At 33.5% G+C, this 12,663-nt stretch overlaps 2 long non-coding RNA genes across 2 annotated transcripts; both read left to right on the top strand.

Moving 5' to 3' along the window:
- The first annotated feature begins 3,715 nt into the window (after window positions 1-3,715).
- On the top strand, window positions 3,716-4,739 carry LOC127727158 (uncharacterized). The gene is made up of 2 exons (XR_007993810.1): window positions 3,716-4,287; window positions 4,698-4,739. It is a non-coding gene; the product is annotated as an uncharacterized LOC127727158 (long non-coding RNA).
- Window positions 4,740-9,975: 5,236 nt separating this feature from the next.
- LOC127727142 (uncharacterized) lies at window positions 9,976-10,996 on the top strand. The gene is made up of 2 exons (XR_007993794.1): window positions 9,976-10,544; window positions 10,955-10,996. It is a non-coding gene; the product is annotated as an uncharacterized LOC127727142 (long non-coding RNA).
- Window positions 10,997-12,663: the final 1,667 nt, after the last annotated feature.

The raw sequence follows: 12,663 nt of genomic DNA, 5'->3' as shown, positions 1-12,663 counted from the left end.
CATATTGGCCTTTCCAATGTTCCATTTTTTTTTACCACAATACAATTTATATGCAGAGTAATATTTTGAATGGATGATACTACAAATAAAAAAATCAATTTTCTACATATGCTATAAAACGGCAATCTTTTTAGAAAAGCTATTACTTGTTTTTTTTTTTGTAATTACTAAAAAATAAATAATAGATCTGGAGTGTTTTTTTATTCGACTATCACAGAAACATTTATGATAACATTTTGTACCTTATCGAAATTTAAGAAGGAACAAACAACTACGGCCATAAAGGAAATAGATATTCAAATACAAACGCTTAGTACAAATAGGATCACAGAACATGCCCGTTGAAGGAAATATTTATTACAGCTAAACAAGCAAGAGATCTACCGACAAATTATATAATTAAGCGTACAATAGTGGTCCTTTTAAAGTAGCGTTTCTGTGATTTCTTGCTTTCAAATCTGTTGAAGTCATAAGATATATTAAATAGGATTCTATTCTACTACTTTCTTGTATAGGACCACCGTTCTGCAAGAATTCGACGTTTACCGAAAAGAACAGCGATTATCACTACAGACAAGTTTTCACCTCGTAGTTCCCCCTGTTTCTCAGCCTTATACAAATATTTTCTATATTTTTCTACACTTTACTAATATTGTATATTTCTCGACTTCAATAAAACAAAACATTTTTTGTTAAACTACATATTAGGAAAATATTATTTTCTCTTCCCCCTCTCCCCGTAATATCCATGCGACAATATTTGAAACAATTTTTTTTTCAGTTCCATTTTGGGACATTTTTTCCCTAGAAAAACCCAAACATAAACGAATGGTCATGCAGTTAATTGATGTAGGTTAATCCGAAAAAGCGTCGGGTTATTAACCTATATTACTCAAACGGCAGACAAACTGAGAAAAACAACCATATCTTCAAAACATTTGTTTCCGATTTATGTTTATCTACGCTGGAGTCTTCCAGAAGGGTGTGAATTTGGTGTTATGAGGTGCAGATGACAAAACAATTAAGTACCATTTTCCAGAGGGAGGAGACAAAAACAGCTCGCCTACGGTTAACAGAAGTGCATTTTTAGGCAGTTAAGCTGCCTTATGCTAGCACTCTTAGATTTGCTTTTCCCCCCGGGAATTCTGAAATAGGTGCCATTGCACTTATGTAGTAGGCTAGTAAGTTATATATAACTAATTGGACACTTTTTTCATGTTTTTAGTTCTGGAACACAAAAAATATGTCCAGACTAGTAACCTTAAATGATCGTCGAACGACCCACAATCAATGACGTTGCACATTGGAAATAGTGCTCAATGGAAAGCCTTACATTGTTTTTTATCTTCTGTGCTTTTGATAACGATGTTAAAGAACAATTGTATGAAATATTTCATCGCCGAAAATTTCTATATAATGGTCGTTTACATTTGCCAAACGACAAAATGCGCATGAATAACGTTTGGCGGTAATTTTAAACAAGTAGACGGAAAGTAGATTTCAAGGCTTTATTACAAACGGTTAGGCTGTGATACTATATTTTAATGCAACTTTGTTTACATGACTCGTACCTATTACAGTGTCGTTTAAACGTAGCAGTCATGACTATGGCAAGCCGTTCTCGTCGAAACTATGTTTAAATAGATATAAGAAGATGTGGTATGAGTGCCAATGAGACAACTCTCCATCCAATCAAAATTTATAAAAGTAAACCATTATAGGTCACAGTACGGTCTTCAACACGGAGCCTTGGCTCACACCGAACAGTAAGCTATAAAGGGCCCCACAAAATTACTAGTGTAAAACCATTCAAACGGGAAAACCAACGGTCTAATCTATATAAAAAACGAGAAACGAGAAACACTTATGAACCACATCAACAAACGACAACTACTGAACATAAGATTCCTTTTTTCGAAAAAATTACACACTGAGATTTAAAAACCTAAAATAACACACTGAGAAATCGAAATTACACGCTGAGATTTTAAAATTACACACTGAGATTAAAAAAAAATGAAAAACACACACTGAGAAATCTAAATTACACACTGAGATTTTAAAAAGACACACTGAGATAAAATAAATTGAAAAACACACACTGAGAATTGTTAATTACACACTGAGATTTCAAAAATACACATTGAGATTAATATGCAAATTACTAATGAATATTCATGAGATGAATAATTCAACAGATTAATATCTTGGTCTCTAGAACTCTTGTCATTATAATGAAATGCGGTTCCTTCAACCAACATTCATAATAAATTTCAAGACTTAACATCGTTTTTGCTAACTCATATTCATAAGTTTGTTGTCTTTATAATTCAGATTAATATTATTGCTAACGGTGTATCGGAATTGTTTGCTTAAAACTGTTTAAGCATAGGTCCTTTTTCAAAAGTCTTTCAACTGTTACCCTGATTTCGCAGGGTAATATTTTATATTTTTGTTACGTTTATATGCTATAATAGACACTTGGGTAAACATGTCATTGCATTGTTTGTCTTTTTGTAGATTGTTCCAATGTTTTCTTATAATTTAAATAAAGTTTTTCACCATTTGGTTATATCAGAGACATATAATACATGTCTCTGGTTATGTTTTGTAATGAGAGTAAGTGGGTATTTTTCTTTTTCTATTGGTATTTTACGTTGTATTTCTAATGTATTTTATAAAACATTTGGCGCCAGATTGAAGGACTAACGAGTTCTGTCCCCTAGTTGTTTTAAGCTTGTAATAGATTAAGATTACGTATGCTAATTAGATATGTGCGCATAAAAAATGCGCACAAATCTCAGTGTGTAATTTTAAATTCTCAGTGTGTAATTTCAAATTCTCAGTGTGTGTTTTTCAGTTTATTTCATCTCAGTGTGTCTTTTTGAAATCTCAGTGTGTAATTTTCAATTCTCAGTGTGTGTTTTTCATTTTTCGTAATCTCAGTGCGTCTTTATGAAATCTCAGTGTGTAATTTCTTAATCTCAGTGTGTGTTTTTAGGTATTTTAATCTCAGTGCGTAAAATTTTCGAAAAATGTTTTAAACATAGTTTTGACGAGAACGGCTTGCCATACATGACTTTCTATGGCAGTCTTTTGGCTGTCATGCATTGATCACTTTAATAACGCTTTCATTGCTTTCTATTATGCTATATAATTTTGTTTTATTACATAACTGGCCATGTCATATGAAGTTGTTATAGTTGGACGACAAACGATTTTATGGATTCTAAGCCGTCACGTGACAAAAGGTTAACCGTGTATGCATTGTTTTGTTGGGTGTTTTGTTTTTTTTTACACCGCATCGTCTTATTTCTACTAAAATATTCTACGAATTTCATACGTTATACGTTTCATTTTTGTTATTGATGAAGAAACGAATTAATTTTTTAACTTTTAAATTTTCTCACGTACAACACTCGCGTCAAACAAAAACCTCAAAAGGGCCCCTTTACTACTTTGCATATACGGAATTTTACATACGGGTCATTAAAAAATGTATTTGTAGATCGATAACAATTCTATTTTTATCATTTCTTTGTCATGCAGACAAAAGTAAGCGCCGGTAAACAACACATAAAAAAAGACCGAACGTTGTTTTTGTAGTACAGCTTGATTTTATCATTTATGTTAATAAATAGTATTTGTATATATTTGTTCATGCATTGACTTGTTGACTGACTCTGACAGAGTATACAGTATGACAATACTTTGATTTTCTATTCACTTGGGTATTTACATCCTGGGTATTCTATTTCTTTATTCTGATTGGTTACTCTGTGAACTCCTTTGATATTGAGGCACTCTTTTCAAATTCTACACAGAGATATAGAACACTGACACTTTATTGTGATTTATAGATATTTATTCTTCTTATTCTGGAAACCATTCTTTATATTCAGGTCAGTTATATTCTTTACATTAGTATTTGATGCATGTATTTCTGTATTTTTATCTTGGTATAAAAGATATGAATGTGTTATGAAAATGTGTATGAAAGTCCACTTTGATTTCCATGAGTATGAAAGAGTTCATATTTTTACTTTAAGTTGGTATTTGCAAGACAGAAAGAATATTACAGTTATTATATTATTTTTCATATTTGGCTGTTATTAGATTTCAGCATAGAATATTGTCTTGCATTGAGTTTAACTATATTATTTACTAGTTTTGACATTTAGACTTATGAAGTCATATTTCTTTATATTCAGATTCCAGTATGTGAAGTATAAGAGTATACAGTAACTTTATAGAGGAGCACTGCTCAGCCCTTGTATTATATACACGGTAAGCTGTGTTCTGTGTTTACATGTTTATTTATTTACGTGTTGTCTATTTGTCTTTATGTGTTTTAATTAATGTGTGTCTTGTCTGTGTTTGTAATGTGTTATTGTTTAGTTTACGAATATCTCCGAATAGAATAGTGTATCAGAATTGATTACTTTAGATAATGATCGTTGACACAAGGTGTTATTGATATCTGTAGAATTGCATATTGAACAGTTACCGGAAATAGACTTTGGTATAGATGCTTATGATTTGTAGTAAAACATACTTTATTGAATATGGTATATTTCGAACTGAAGTTAACTACTTGGATAATTTATATTTTATTTTATTAATATGGAGATTATAATTAGAGTTATCGTTCTTTGAACGTATGTATTGTGTCTTATTGTGTGTTTTATATGTTACAGGGTGTTTATTTGAGATTACTATAATAAACCAATAGAACCTTACTCAGATGTTATTTATGCCCAACTTGATGAGTCTACAAATGGCGCCCAACGTGGGGCATAAATAACATCTGAGTGGATAACCCATCACTGAAAACCAACACTAAAAACATATGTAAGAAATCAACAAAAACTGAAGATGAGGAAACAGAACCCGATTTGAAAGCGCTTATACAGCAGATAAACACTAGATTAGAAAAGATAGAGAAAGGTGCTCCGATATATACAGGTGCTCCGGAGAACTCTGATGCTCAAGGATTCTTAGGTGCTCAGGGATACTCCGATACTTCGGGATACACAGGTGCTTCGGGATACACAGGTGCTTCGGGATACACAGGTGCTCCGGGATTCAATAATCCATCGGGATATTCTGATGCTAGAGGTAGGCAACCGTATAGAGGAGGATATAGAGGCAATAATAGAGGATATAGAGGTTATAATAGAGGATTTCAACCAAGGTACAACAATCAGAACTTTAATCCAAATACTAATTACAACAAGGATACACCAATTATATGCAGGAGATGTAAGATGCCGAACCACATTGCAAGATTTTGCAGGGCAACACACGATAAAGATGGCAATCTGTTAAACCGGTATTAGCCTGTGATGCGAGGCCGATTACAGACTTCCACATCAAAGGCCCAACAACCGAAAAGAAAAACATAAATTTTACTTTGAAAAATATTCTACCACCTGGACTTTTAGGTACACCAACAGAATCAGAGGTAAGTATAGAAGATATCAACGTTAAGGCCCTTTTGGATACAGGATCAACCGTTTCAACTATAAGTAGATCTTTTCATCAAAATTATTTGAGCAACATAGAACTTCAATCTTTAGATACTATACTCAAAATTGAATGTGCAGGAGGAACAATGCTACCATATGATGGTTTTATTGAAGTAAACATCAGTTTAAAAGATATAGGAGGACCACATCCATGTATTTTACTTGTAATACCGGATAGTCCGTATAACAACCAGGTACCGTTATTACTAGGAACGAATGTATTAACATCAATTATGGAAAAATGTCGATACGAATATGGAGAAAGATTTTTACAAACTTCTAAATTGACAACTCCGTGGTATTCATCGTTCAGAAGTATATTACTTAGAGAAAAGGAACTTAGCCGAAACAACCATCGTTTAGCTATTGTCAAATTTGCTGGAAATACCAACATTATTATACCACCAAACAGTAATGTTACTTTACCAGGCTACATAGATAAAGAAATTCCGTACTGCAATACATCAGCTATGATACATCCAACTAAAAATTCCGTTATACCATTTGATTTAGATTTATCACCGTCACTCATTGAGTATAAATTTCATCAGAATCATGACATCTCAGTTGATATTAGCAATGTAACAACAAGAACAGTAAATATTCAACCACATGCTTTACTTTGCGAAATACAGCCTGTATCTATTGAGGACAATATTGGATCTGAAAACTTGGAATTTACTCCACCTCTTTTAGAACAAGTTAAGGTTAGCGCTGATAACTTAACAACTCAGGAACTTGAAAAAGGAAAACAGCTTATCCGTGATTACTCAGATATATTTTCGAAAGGTGACTCAGATATGGGACATACTACAATTGTACAACATAAAATAGAACTAGAGGATGATAGACCGTTTAAGCAAAAATACCGCCGAATACCGCCTTCAATGTTTGAAGAAGTCCGATCCCACTTACAGCAATTAATGCGAACAGGTATTATAAGGAAATCACATAGTCCTTTCTCATCAAATGTAGTTCTAGTAAGGAAGAAGGATAAGAGTCTAAGAATGTGTGTAGATTTTAGACAACTCAACAAGAAATCTCGTCTTGATGCATATGCTATTCCCCGTATAGAAGAAATACTCGACTGTCTTGCAGGAAACAAGTATTTTTCTACCGTCGATATGAAGTCAGGCTATCACCAAGTGGAGATATACGAACCGCATAAAGAGCGCACAGCTTTTACTGTAGGCCCTTTAGGATTTTTCGAATTTTGTAGAATGCCGTTTGGGTTATCTAACTCACCTGCAACTTATCAGCGTCTAATGCAAGATTGTTTAGGAGACTTACACTTGAAAATATGTTGCATATTTATAGATGACATCATTATATTTTCTAGGACATTTGAAGAACATATGGAGAGATTGAAACTTGTTTTTGACAGAATTAGGGATGCTTGTTTGAAAATGGCACCAGCTAAATGTACCTTCTTCAAACCAAAGGTAAAGTATGTAGGTCATATAGTCTCAGAGGAAGGAGTTGAAACTGACCCCGATAAAATAGAGAAAATTAAGAATTGGCCAACACCGAAAACTCCAGAGGAAATTAGGCAATTTATTGGTTTTGCAGGATACTACCGCAGATTTATTCGAAACTTCAGTCAAATTTCTAAACCGTTAACTGAATTAATGCCAACACCAGCTAAAAAGACCAAAAAGAAAACTCATACTCAAAAACCATGGACTTGGGGAGAAAAACAGGAAAATGCATTTGTAAAATTAAAAGAACTTCTATCAACAGCACCAATTTTAGGATATGCCGATTATACAAAACCGTTCGAATTACACACTGATGCTAGTGGATCAGGGTTAGGTGCTGTATTATATCAACATCAAGAAGGACACGACAGAGTAATAGCATATGCAAGCCGTGGACTATCGAAATCAGAAAAGAACTATCCGGCACATAAATTAGAATTCTTAGCACTCAAATGGTCAGTTTGCGACAAATTTCACAGTTATCTTTATGGACATGCATTCAAAGTATTAACCGATAATAATCCGCTCACCTATGCGTTAACAACTGCCAACTTAGATGCCACAGGACATAGGTGGTTAGCTGCTCTTTCAGTATATGACTTTGATATTACATACCGTCCTGGCAAAAACAACTCCGATGCAGATGGTTTATCAAGGATACCAACCAACAAAGAGACAAATATACCAATGGAATCTATTAAAGCTATATGTGGAATGATTTCAACACCATTAGTGGAAACTCTATCAATATCACCAGAAGTAGTTGATGAAGCAACAATAGATACTCAACATCAAGTTTACAACGACATAGATTGGGTAAGTATACAACATCAGGATAAAGAACTTCAACCATGGATTGAATGTGTAAAGATAGGAAGGAAACCGAAGAAGGGAGAAATCATACACAGTCCGTTACTTAGACAGTTTGAACATCTGAAACTGATCGACAACATCTTATACAGAGAAGTAACAGATAGGAATGGTAAGATACTAAATCAGCTTGTACTACCATCAGATTATGTTAAAACAGTATTAGAGGCTCTACATAATGAAATGGGACACCCTGGACGTGATAGAACTACATCATTATTGCGTGATAGATTTTATTGGCCAGGTATGTCGAAAGATATTGACAATTGGATTGAGAACTGCGATCGGTGTATAAAAAGGAAAAAACAACCATCAAGAGCACCACTGGTAAGTATTACAACTTCACAACCTTTGGAATTGGTATGCATAGATTTTTTAACTTTGGAACAATCAAGAGGAGGACATCAGCATATGTTAGTAGTGACAGATCATTTCACTAGGTACGCTCAAGACTATCCAACAAGGAATCAGACCGCTAAAACTACAGCAGAAGTTTTATTTCACCAGTTTATTGTCCATTACGGAATACCGAAACGCATACATTCAGATCAAGGAGCAAATTTTGAAGGGAATTTAATACAGGAACTTTGTAAACTTTTGGGAACTAAACAATCTAGAACTACACCGTATCACGCAATGGGAAATGGAATGACAGAAAGATTTAACCGTACTTTACTCTCAATGTTAGGAACTCTGGAACCGAATCAAAAACTTAATTGGAAATTACATGTAGGATCACTTGTTCATGTGTATAACTGTACAAAACACGAATCAACCAATCAATCACCATACTTTTTAATGTTTGGAAGAGAACCGCAATTACCTATAGATTTAGCTTTTGGATTAGTTACAGAAAAACAACGCAAACCGCAAACAAAATATGTTCAGGAGTTAAGAGAAAGATTAGTTAAGGCGTATAAATTAGCAGCTGCACACTCAAGGAAAGCTCAGGCGAAACAAAAGGAAGGTTATGATCTCAGAGCAAGAGGTGCAGTGATTGAAAAAGGAGATAAGGTTTAAGTTAGGAAAGTTGCATTCGACGGAAAACATAAAATTGCTGATAAGTGGGAGGATGAACCGTATATAATTTTATCGCAACCGAATTTAGAAATACCTGTTTTCAATGTTAAAAAGGAAAATGGAGAAGGAAGATTAAGAACACTCCATAGAAATCTACTTCTACCTATTGGCCATATTTCAGACAAAACCGTTAAAACTTCACCGAAACCGAAACCTAGATTAAAACCGATGAAATCACCACCGAAACCGAAATCAGTTATAGTTACAGACACTTCAGACTTAGCTAGTGAATCTTCATCAGAGGATGAATATTATTTTGTACCTGTTATGACAACAGATAGTGCTCCAACAAGTACTGAGGATACTGTTGCATTACAGGAAGTGGAAATTGAACAGGATACAACAGAATCAGTTGGGGACGCCCAATCTGATATTCAGGAAGTCAGAGATGATTCTGAATTAGGAAGCGCTTCTGGAATTGATGAATCTAGTCATGAATTATTGAACGCAGATGAAACCGTTCAATCTGATAATGATAGTAATACATTAGATGATTTGGTTCTTACTCCGATACCTCCACCTAGAAGGTCGCGTCGTGCTAGGAGAGAACCAAAGTGGCTAAGGTCTGGAGATTTTGTTGTAAAAAGTGCAGTGATTTGTGATTGGAAAGCAAAAGCAGAATTTATGGCTTTTGCAATTAAGGATGGAACTCTATCTGGATTAGAAAAGGAAGCTGGGAAAGCTTTAATAGACATTATTTTGAAATCATCTTAGAAATTCAGTGAGATTATTCCATTCAGTGATTGAGATCTGTGTTTTATCTTTTATATGTTTGATAGTTAATTTCATAAATTGTTAATAAGAAGTACTGAGAGTCAGAACTTCACATGTGTATTATATATTGTATTTTGTTAAAACTTGACTGCAATGACGGGGACGTCATTTCCCAATGCAGGGGAGTTTGTAGTACAGCTTGATTTTATCATTTATGTTAATAAATAGTATTTGTATATATTTGTTCATGCATTGACTTGTTGACTGACTCTGACAGAGTATACAGTATGACAATACTTTGATTTTCTATTCACTTGGGTATTTACATCCTGGGTATTCTATTTCTTTATTCTGATTGGTTACTCTGTGAACTCCTTTGATATTGAGGCACTCTTTTCAAATTCTACACAGAGATATAGAACACTGACACTTTATTGTGATTTATAGATATTTATTCTTCTTATTCTGGAAACCATTCTTTATATTCAGGTCAGTTATATTCTTTACATTAGTATTTGATGCATGTATTTCTGTATTTTTATCTTGGTATAAAAGATATGAATGTGTTATGAAAATGTGTATGAAAGTCCACTTTGATTTCCATGAGTATGAAAGAGTTCATATTTTTACTTTAAGTTGGTATTTGCAAGACAGAAAGAATATTACAGTTATTATATTATTTTTCATATTTGGCTGTTATTAGATTTCAGCATAGAATATTGTCTTGCATTGAGTTTAACTATATTATTTACTAGTTTTGACATTTAGACTTATGAAGTCATATTTCTTTATATTCAGATTCCAGTATGTGAAGTATAAGAGTATACAGTAACTTTATAGAGGAGCACTGCTCAGCCCTTGTATTATATACACGGTAAGCTGTGTTCTGTGTTTACATGTTTATTTATTTACGTGTTGTCTATTTGTCTTTATGTGTTTTAATTAATGTGTGTCTTGTCTGTGTTTGTAATGTGTTATTGTTTAGTTTACGAATATCTCCGAATAGAATAGTGTATCAGAATTGATTACTTTAGATAATGATCGTTGACACAAGGTGTTATTGATATCTGTAGAATTGCATATTGAACAGTTACCGGAAATAGACTTTGGTATAGATGCTTATGATTTGTAGTAAAACATACTTTATTGAATATGGTATATTTCGAACTGAAGTTAACTACTTGGATAATTTATATTTTATTTTATTAATATGGAGATTATAATTAGAGTTATCGTTCTTTGAACGTATGTATTGTGTCTTATTGTGTGTTTTATATGTTACAGGGTGTTTATTTGAGATTACTATAATAAACCAATAGAACCTTACTCAGATGTTATTTATGCCCAACTTGATGAGTCTACATTTATAATCTTTTTTGAAAGAATTAAAACAAAAGTATATGAGAAAAATATATTTTATTGAATTAAACAAGATACATATATTTCTCTGATTTAACACTATGACATCTCGATCATATTATAGCTCCCCATCCTTTTTCGGGGGTTTCCTGTTCTTCCGTTCGTGTTTGGCCCCATGATTTTAGATTTCGGATATCAGCTGCATACCGTTTTCGCGATCTAAAAATTGGCAATGTAACTAACAGAAATCCACTCGAATGGTTACTCCTCAAACTTTATGAATAGGGAAGTAAAATTTGTTTCTTCACCTTGGTCAAAGTTAAAAAAAAAGGTTATCCGTCATGATTTGGGCCAAATAGTTCCACAACTTCAGACAACAGTGTCCGTGGACCTGTTCGGTTTTTTTTCATAGAAAGGAAGAAAAAATATCAAACAACAGGGCAATACATCAATTTGGGTAGAAGAAATCAAGACTAGGTTTTCCAAACTGGCGACAACATATAGCAGCGGGCGATTTTTCTGGCTCCAACTTTTTTGGAGCCAGAGCAGCCCATGTACACGTACATAAATAAAGCTTAAAGTGTTGAAATCTTGAGTGAATATGCTTCATTATACTTTACATTTATTGCTAAAAAGTAAAATTGTGAAAAATTTGCATAATGCCATAGGTCCACAAAAAATACCAAATCATTCCTTAAATAGATATGGTAACGCATAGAGATGTATATAATAGGAAGTTAAACCATTTTTTGTTGTTATTTTATTTTACACAAGGTTCCATACCACAAAAATAAAGTTGGGATTAATTTGGCCCTAACCGTTTAGGAATTAGGGGCCAAAAACAAGCATTTTATAGAACTTTGTATAAATTGCTGATTTCTTGACCAATTTCAATGGGGTTCCTCAATATGCTGAATCTGACCGTGTTTATAGATTTTTTTTTAAATTTTGGTCCCCATTTTCAAGTTGGTCCAAATTGGGGTTCAAAATCAAACTTCGTTTGAATTCAACAAAAATTGAATTCTTGGGTTTTTTTTGATATGCTGAATCTAACTACTTTTAAATTTTCGATTTTTGGCCCCGATTTTAATTTGGTCCACATCGGGGTCCAAAAGGTCCAATTTTGAGCTGTGTTTTATTTCAACATACGTTGAATTCTAAACTAAAACTTTGTTTGATTTCAACAAAAATTAAATTCTTGGTGTACTTGGATATGTTGCATCTAACCTTGTATTTAAATTTTGGATATTGGACCATAATAGCTAGAAGTCCAATTTCAAATTTTTCAGTTCTTTGACTACATTCGTTCTGTGTCAGAAACCTATGCTGTGTCAAATATTTAATCACAATCCAAATTCAGAGCTGTACCAAGCTTGAATGTAGTGTCCAATATTACTTACCCCAACTGTTCAGGGTTCGACCTCTGCGGTCATATCAAACTGTTCACGAAGCATTTTATTATAAGCTAGGTGATAAATGACCTAACCAACTCTTGGGGTGAAACATACATAAAAAACAAAGCAACAGGCCAATTATCGGGACAAAACCAAAGACGTCTGGATAACACGTGACTGATACAAGATGGACGATTGTCGTGGGCATCAAATGTGTCTTTTAGACACAATTGCAAATTG

The sequence above is a fragment of the Mytilus californianus genome, unplaced genomic scaffold (genome assembly GCF_021869535.1).
Source record: "Mytilus californianus isolate M0D057914Y unplaced genomic scaffold, xbMytCali1.0.p SCAF_1, whole genome shotgun sequence".
NCBI lineage: Eukaryota > Metazoa > Mollusca > Bivalvia > Mytilida > Mytilidae > Mytilus > Mytilus californianus.
This window is presented reverse-complemented; position numbering and strand designations above follow the sequence as displayed.